Here is a 7,337-nt window from a genome sequence, read left to right on the forward strand (position 1 = left end):
TGCTAATGGGATATAATCTAGTGACATACTCACCTCTTCAGGACACAGGGCAGCAAGATCACCATCTACCATTTCAGCTATTTCAAGGGAAATAACTGGTTAACAAACTTCATGCTATATTTTGATCCTAACTTACATGTATCATTAAAAAAAAAAAAAAAAAAAGCTTCGTTGGTGCTTGGATAAGTATAGAAATATTTTGGGGTTCAACTGTAAGTGTGGAACTACCAGAAATTCACCTTTGCAACTTTGGCTTGTCTTTCTTCCCGATGACTGTTACATATCACTCACAGTGTCTCTGCTTCAACTATTTTTCCTTTTGATGCTAGAAGGAGGTGGTGAAAGGTTATCTGAATATTTCAAAGATTATTTTTCTTAGTTCCCCTTATCTATATTAGTAGTTACATCTTCAAAGAACTCTACCAGAAATGTGTTACCTGTCCATTCTGAATTCATCCTTAAATGTGCTAGTTTTTTCAGTTTCCATTCATTACCATTTCTAAGAAATTCTCTAAAACTGATGGAAAACTCATAGGTTTATGGATTTATTTCATTTGTCTCTAAGCAGTCTGAAACAGTGCAATTGTGTGCCATTCTCTCCTTCAGGAATCCCTTTGCTCCACAAGAGTCTTCCTAAAGCAAATACAAAAAATACAAGGAAGCATTGTGAACAATTTTCACCCAGAAGATACCTTTCAGACGATCTGTTGGTCTGGATTTAATATCTCTGAAACTTCTCAAACCATTCTAATACAGTATGCTCCATTCTATAAAGCATATTTCTGTACTCAAACTGGGCTGCTTTGAAACTTGTTGCAGGCAAGTAAAAATTGTTTTCAGCATTACTCTCTCACAACATGATGACTGTCTGAGAAAGGTGTAAGTTAAAATTTAGAATTAAATTTTCAGAATGGACTTCCTGTTAATCTTTTTTTTTTCTCTAACAACTTGTCTTTTCAGCAGTTAATTGGTATTTATTGGGAACCAGATACTTCTCTTGAAATGGCACCAGTGGACTGGTGCCCTTAGCATTGAGTATGTACATACCTCGCACACACAGCCTGATATTTGCATGCGAATACATAAACCCTTTTATTTTAAAAGCCATCACTTGTTATTGGCTGCACACAAATTTCTTAGATGTTTTCCTTTCCAACAAAGGGAATCAGAACAGTCAGGACTAGTTTATCCTTTTGACGTTATTCTGATGGTGATCAGTACTTAAGGGCCAGTGCCCCAGGTGACAACGTCACTGTAACATCTGTGAGCTAGCAGGTATTTTGCGTAGGCCCTATGCATCCTTCTTGCTCTTTTCAGTTTCTTCTAGATGCACGGAAGAAAGGAAAAGGCTTCCTTCCATGTTGTCAGTGAGGCTAGTTATGCCACAGGCTTCAGGTTTCAAATCAGGTATTTTTCTTAATCATGGCATAGTCTAATGAGTAAAACACTCATTTTTTCCCTTTAGATTATCTTTTAATTAAATTTACTCAGGAATCATTCAGTGATACATGATGACTTTAAAACTCTTCCTCTTTTCTCTTATTCCCTTGCCACCTCCAGAAGCATCTAACCACAGTAAAAACTTCTGTATCTTGTCTCCAAATCATCCAAGAGTCCCTTATCTCCTTCTAACACACACAATAGCAAGAAATGATCTGACTTGCTTGGAGTAGAAGACTAAATAGGATCGTTGATGTCTTATGCACACTCTTCTGCGCAAAGGCTCGGTTAACATCAGTTAGTCACAGAAGCCAGCAGAGAAGAGAGAAAGCCAGTTTTGCCATGGAGAGAGGAGGAAAAAACTAAACAACCAGAGAATCAGATCAGACACCAGAACAGGGAAATATCAGCACATCACAGGAACAGTTTCTGGTGTTCGAAGGACCTGTGCTGCTTTTGCTGATATGTCAGCTCTGCCGGTGGTTCCTATACTCACGCTTGCTTCTAGACATGCTCGTCATTAGAAAAGAAAAAGTGTTTCAATTGTTAAATAAATGAGGAATATTAATTCTCTTTTCAAACAGGGAAAGATCATTAAAAAAGACAAAATGACAAAAAATTACACTAAACAACAAAGCCTGTGATATTAATGTCCCAGTCAAAAGTGTAGAACAAACTGCATAAGCCTAATGAGTGTTGTGACTTTTTCACTTTGAATTTTGGATTTTCACTTTCAGTCCTGATTCATTGGTGTGTATGTAACATGAAATTCAGGACAATTTCATTTGCATACAACTACCTAATAAAGTTAGTTAATGGTTGTTAGAGACTTCAGATAAAATCTATATGAATTCAATTTTAGAAATATCAGTGTCTTAATGTATTCTGTATTTTTAAAAGTTCTTAGCTTTCACAAGCGAGGTCACTGCTATAACATTTTTATAGATAATTGTTATGTCTGGGAGGAACGTTAAATGTTCAGCTGTATCTAATTGGCTATTCTTGAGCTTATGAATAGTCATTTAGAAGTTTAATTTCACCATATTAAATACAGATTTTTTTTCTTCCTGAAAGTTACCTTTCCCCCCCTCATCAGTATAGCCTTCCATTGAAGATTTGTAAGAAAAATATGTTTTACTGGCTTAAAACATGGATATTAACTGTGTATGGGTAAATTATGATTGTAGACCACACCTTCATCATCAGTGCTGTGTGTTAGATGCTGTTAGATCATGGGCTAAGAGAAGGATTTGCTAATTTCATGCACTTAAAATGGAGAGCTAGGACCAGAATGAGTTGGAACAGTAGATGTGATTTATCTTTCAAATAGATTGGTCTAAAGCATGCATAGGTTCACTGATTCAGCTGGAGTTACTTCTGCTTAGATGTACAGGAACATATGGAAATTAGAACAGCGAGTCAAATGTTGTCTTTTACACTCTTGGGAGGGTTTCTTATTTTTTAACTGAAGGAAATTAAAAGAAGTCACAAGTAGAGCAAGACAAAGTAAAAAGAGAAGAAGTAAATAAAAGATAAAATCATATTAAACACTTGTGCGCTATTATCTTCTTATTGCTCTATTGTAAGAAAGGAACTAAAGCAAAGAAAAATAAGCTGTAAAAAAGAAGAAAGAAAATAAAGTCAGAATATCATAGTTTATAAAGAGATGGTGCATATAGCGAGGTAACTGCCCATATTGGAAAGTGCTGCACAATACCTCTTTTCAGTACTGTATTTCCAAACTTTGTGACAAATATCCCTGTACAGAACATCATTCCACAACTATTTATTAAACAAAAGCTTTAGGATCAAATTGTTAGCTTATATTCTATTATGAATGGAGAAAGATGGGACTATTTACTCTGCAAATCATAGTTATTTCCCTAGGTGCCTTCTAGTTCTCGGAAGGAAAGTAAATTACTTTGGATCTAGCCTGTCTCCACATTTTGGGTGGACCAATTTAGAGTGATTTACTGCTCCAACTGCTAGTTTGTTCTATTTGGCTAAACTTAATGTTTGTTTGCCTTGGTGAAAAATTCCACGTGCTTTCTCCTTCAGACTTTCAGGGACTATAACCTACTCACCAGGTATTCCAAGAACTATCTCAAAATTAGTTTTCCAGTTGTGCATCAGATAACAGTATTCATTGTTTGCCATACGCTGCCTCTGCTCTGAAAAATCCATTTTGAGTTGAGTTAATGGCCATTCAGTTGCAGAAAGAAATATGGCATAGAGCAATGCTAGAATTGATTGGACCATGGGATATCATTACAACTTGCATAACAATAAAACAAAAGGTTTAACTAGCAGGATGAATTAAAATCTGACCTATATCCCCCACCACTTGGGAGAAAAATCTGAAAGCATATGCTCCCACTATGAGACAATATGCTGAAGTTTTTTTAACTTTCTCAGAATATTCTGATTCTCTCCAAAGTGGTGCTATTTCTTTACGCAGCTGTCCCATTTTTCATCTTAAGTGTTCATTTACACAGAAATACTTTCACTTCTCTCTCTGATTTGGTTTTGTTGTGGGGAAGGATACCTCCTTTGACGTTGTGCACATTCTGAACATTTCATTAGGTATTTCAAATACTCAACATGCAATGAAGTTTTTCAAGAAGCCTATTGCAGAGGAAAAATACTGATTAAACTTCTGTTTATTTCTTTTTGAATTCAGAATAATGCATTTCACAGGTTGCCCGGAGAGGTAGTGGAGGTCCTATCCCTGGAAACATTCAAGGTCAGGTTGGATGGGGGTCTGAGCAACCTGATCTAGTTAAAGATGTCCCTGCTCTTGCAGGGGGATTGGACTAGATGACCTGTAAAGGTCCCTTCCAATCCAAAGCATTCTGTGATTCTATGATTTCCTGTTTTAGTGATTCTCTTGCACTCATATTTTATAGATTCACTTTGCTAACAATCCATATTGTAAGACTAACAAAGTACTTGCTTTCTCCTAGTAGTTCTTGTGACTGCTTGGAGTCCTTTCAGTTGGTCTTGTGGTGGTAGTTGGGTTTTTTGTCATTCTAACTGGGTTTCTGTAATTTTAATGACTGAAACAAGCATTAACGCTGGATTACATCCTGCTTTTCTCCTTCATCATCTCTTCTGAGTTGATATAGAATCCTAGAATAATTCATATTTTGGCTTTTACATAAGTCCCTTTTGTTATGTATACATATGGAGTATATGTATACATGGAATATTAAAAGACATGTATCTTAGGAAAAAGTACAGGTGAAATTAATGCTAAATAAATATTTCACTTTGGAACTGACTCCCGTAGTTTCACAAGTATCTTTTATAGGAATGCAAGGTCATAGCCAGACATGACTGAAGTCAGTGGAAAAGACTGTCATTTAGAGACTGATCTCTTTTTCTACAATTTTTTAAAGAAAAATTTAAATTTGTTAACACTAAACTGTTTTTACAAAAAATAGTCTAAAAGACACATTGAAAATTAAAACTGTTTTGCTTTTCACAAGTGTACTTTTAAAAATTACAGGACTTACGAAGTATATTAAGTACAGGAGGTTGCTTGACAACTGTAACCTGTTGTAAGATTACTGAAAAATTGCAAGACTTAAATAGCAGAATACAAAAGAAATGTATTGAATGTAATTTAAAGAATCAGCTGAACAAACTGCCTTGAATTAATATCCTTTAGCTGGCAGTTAATCAGTTTCCAAATGATGCCCATTAAAGTCACAATGAAAAGTTGTAACTTGAATAGGAGCGATGATGTGTACACATGGAGAACTGAAACTCAGAACTTAGTTTCACTTGGTCTACCTGTCCAGGAAGGGATGTTGTGTTGCCCACTGCCAGCTGCTGCCTGTGTAAAACTTGAAAAGGATACAGAAGGAAGTGAAATACTGTGGCTAATAAGAAAATTCAGCATAAAAGAAAAAATAATAGAATGTTCTATTAAAAACAGGAGTCTTGCACCTGGGTTAATAGACATTTGGAGATTAATATAGTCTTCAGAAGTATTTTTAAGGGATTTTTAATTTTAAAACCTGGATTCTAAAGAAACTAAAGAAAAGAGCAAATAAAAGATACTATTCTGATAGTTTGTGCATGTATTACCCATCAATATATGCCCACTAATTGGAGAAAAATTTGATTCATTTTTGCAGCACTAAATAGGGTAATGAACTAGTCTTTCCAGAAGAAATGATAATCACAAAAAGACTATTGCCATGAAAGCACCCTTTAGTAATAATTATTCGGTCAGAAATTAAATAGCCTTAGTAATAGGATTTAGATTTAAATTACTGCTACTCTTGCCTACCAGTTGTCTTTCAAAATATCATTGTATATTAATTCCATACCACTGTAATATCACCCCATATTAATTCTAATAAAACAACATTACGTGCTTCCATACCTCCATCTTAATTACCTGTATGTAGAAAATTGCTGAAGGAGAAAACAGATATATGTCACTTTTCAAACTAACTGATATTTCCAGTAAAAAGGTGGTTGTTACCGTGGAAATGAACTCTGAGTTTTCCAGCTGCTGTACTTACAAAAGTAACTGCTCACATAAACATCCCACTAGAAGTGGAACAACAAAAAAAACCCCAAAGAGTGTAACTGACCTAGCAATGTTCATGAAGTGTTCTTTAATCACACAACAGGTTGGATGAATGGCCAAACCATATAATTACATTTTCCAGCTTTTACCATACATTGTGTTTACCAGTGTGTGAATAAGAAAACATATACCTAGTTCTCAACTGTAAGTTAGACTTCTTTTAGTTCTACCTGATGTGATAAAATTCTTTGTGAAACAGATATGCAAATACTAGATTAAAAAAAGATTAAGAAGTGTTATGGTGTTATGAAAAAAAGAAAATGTTTAATTTGTATATTGTGACATCCCACTGATTTTATGCTCAAAACTTTTTTTTTTAAGTCTATTTTGACAGGGAAAAGCATGCAGCATGAATTTTAGTAGCATTGTTGTTATCTGGAAAACCTGAGCATCTTTTTAATAGCATGCACATTTTGTATGTACATTATTGACTTCAAGTTTGAAACGTCTAAATCCATACTTTGACTATGGGTTAAGTTTACATGTTGTTAATATAGATGTCACAACATGTTTTGAAATATGAAATACTGACATTGAAGGAGGAAATTTAACCAAACTAGGAAATCAAACTAGTTAACCATGTTTATACTAGCTTTAAGCCATTTCCAAACAGAAAAACACAGATAATGAAAATTGTCATTAAATTTACATAATAGTCATTGTAGAGTGTAATGCTGTTTCAATCTCTCTCACCATTTGACTAAGTAAAATATAAGTAATTTTTTTCCAGTTACAGTAAGAAAAATAAAGAATCAGATGTCTTACATCTACTCACAACTTTCAGACCTCCCTTATTCCATCTCTGCCCCGCTGACTCTTAAAGATAGCTTATGTTGTCCTTGCCTTACAGATGACTCCGTTATCTCAAGCAATGACATACATGGGACTGTCTATGAAAGGAAAGATCACTCCTCCTTAATTGGATGGTAAAACTGGAATTCCTTCATCTTAAAATAAGAGTTTCTCAGAGGAAGGAAAAGGTAAGCAAGCAAATAGCAAAGAAGAGAGAGAGAATGATGAAAGATTAAATGATGAGTAAACATTAAAAATAAAATAGTGTAGCCTTTCTCTAAGTTGACATCATTTTGCAAGGTATCTTTTTTCCCCCGTTTTTACAGTCTTGATGTGGCACACCTTATTTGATAGTCAGACTCAAGAAACTACTGAAGGCCAAATCTTTGGGTGCTGAAATTGATCTTACAGGAAGGCTAATGGAAAGAAGGCTAAATGCTCTTGCAGTGGATGAGTACTTCTGGAGATGTGCTGCTTTTCAGTTCTGCTAGGTCAAATTTGG

This window comes from Ciconia boyciana, chromosome 5 (genome assembly GCF_034638445.1).
Source record: "Ciconia boyciana chromosome 5, ASM3463844v1, whole genome shotgun sequence".
NCBI classification, from domain to species: Eukaryota; Metazoa; Chordata; class Aves; order Ciconiiformes; family Ciconiidae; genus Ciconia; species Ciconia boyciana.